Source organism: Octopus bimaculoides, chromosome 5 (genome assembly GCF_001194135.2).
Source record: "Octopus bimaculoides isolate UCB-OBI-ISO-001 chromosome 5, ASM119413v2, whole genome shotgun sequence".
Classification (NCBI taxonomy): Eukaryota; Metazoa; Mollusca; class Cephalopoda; order Octopoda; family Octopodidae; genus Octopus; species Octopus bimaculoides.
Genome location: NC_068985.1, coordinates 4750593 through 4752766, shown reverse-complemented (window position 1 = coordinate 4752766; position 2174 = coordinate 4750593).

The window sequence follows — 2174 nt, the reverse complement described above, 5'->3', positions numbered from 1 at the left end:
TCTAGTAAAAGAATATTTTGGAAATAACGAGGTTAGTTCTTCTTATTTATTTATTTTGTACAAGGCAGCATATTGAGTTTGTGTAGCTACTGGAAATAAGTTAGTAGATCCTCCGTTAATGTGAGTTGAAACAGACAAGCATCCTAACCACAGACTTGTTATCTCTCATCTGTTTTATCTCAAACCAGAACCCTTAACAGTTGTTTTCACATTTTGTTTTGTTTTTCAAGGTGAATTGTTGAGGGTATTCCTATTTTAAAATAGCAGTGGTAGCAGCATCATCAGCAGCATTGACTATAATTTTTGTGGCTATTGTTTTTACAATTACAATCATTGTGGTTTAGCTCCAATTATCTTTCCATGGGAGTCTAATGACCAAGGAAACACATTAAATACTTATACTGTAAAAAATATCTACGTGCATGAATTCTGTCAGACCCATGAAGGCTATAAAATGTGGATGTTAAAACTATATTTTCTTTCATATGGACGTAAGATGACCATCTGTTTGGTTTTGATCAATCAATGTCCTTTGTCTTATTAGAAAACTGGGTACAGGCTTTACATGCCACCCAGTTTAACACCACCATCTGCTTCTTTTGTATGAATTCTCTCACCATCATGCATTTGGACCAATCAACAGTTTCCTCTCCATCCATTTGTTTTTTTCCTTCAGAAGTTGAGGTCAAACAACAGACATCCCTACATCTTTAGATGTTGTGTCTCACAGAGGGAATGACAGGGTAAGGGACTCTTGGTGGTTTGCCAAATTAAGTAGAGGTGTGGTTGTCCTTACATACAGGCATACTCACAGCATCCTTCTCTAGATGAGCGTTTGTAATCTTCGAGGCTCGTGGGTGCTGGTGCCACAAAAAAATGCCCGGTCTAGTGCCACATTTACAGTTACAAGTTGGTGCAGTGGAAAGGCATCCAGTCCACTCTGTAAAATGGTTGGCATTAGGAAGGGCATACAGTTGTAGAAACAATACAAAAATTGACATGAAACTTGCGCAGCTCCACCTAACTGATTGACTGTCCAACAAATGCCAGCATGGAAAACAGATGTTGAATGATACTGATGATGATGATGATAGTTGATGAAGATGTAGCTGAGCAGATCAAATGACAGCATAACACCTTTCTTGAATTTCTGAATCCAAAATCATGCTGAGGTCTACATAGCTTTCCTTCTTTTCATGTCTGATAAGACAACAAATAACATTTCAGGTGATAGGCAGAGGTAGCGTTTGTCGTTGGTAGGAGAAGTACCCATTCCTCCTTTCAAATATAAACTAACAGACTTACCACATAGCCACACCTTTTAGTTTTTTGCTAGATTTAAGGGAGATTTTGCTGCTACCTTTTACTGACTGCATAAAGTCTTCTTTTTAGAAGGGAATATCAAAATCAGTTGACAGTGCAAGATGAAATGCCTTGTAGTATTATGTTACATCCCTTTACTGCATCACTTCTCAAGTTAGGCAATATCCCCCATCAGTCCATGATTTCAGCTCTTTACTGGAAGTTAGAATGTATAGAGAAAAAGATTAGTGTTTTTTCTGTTTAAGTGTTTCTGTGAGTCAGGTAATGTTTTGTTTCATTTAAGAGTCGTAACCAGTCCAAAAGAGAATTATTAATATCAAATCAGTGTTTTTATTATAAAGTTACAACAAATGCTTTTATTGTAAACTTTTTTAGAAGTATAAAGATTTCGAAAAGGAAGCAAACATGTATCTACAGAGTTTTGGAGTCGAGCAAGCCAGGTAAGTGAATATATAACATTCTGCTTAAGTTTGATTTTGACGTTGAATTATGAGGAGATTGTGATGTATAAATATGATAACGATATAAGGAAATATAAATGTAGGAAATAGTAAGAGAAGCCATGACATTGTTGATATGAGACAACATGGAATCTATATGTTCAGTATTTCAACTTCAGTAAGTCCTGGTTATGCAACTTTTAATACACTATTTTTGTTTGTATGTATTTAACTGCAAGACAAAAGGCTCAAGCCTAATCCATACACCCACAGAACAGAGACAGGGGAGGAACAGAATAAGGAGGTGGGATTTTCAATTCAGAATCATTTCTTTCCCCACTTCATATTGAAATGAATTGAACAATAAAGGTTTTAAACTCTGATTAAAATTAAAATTCCCCATTCCTTGTT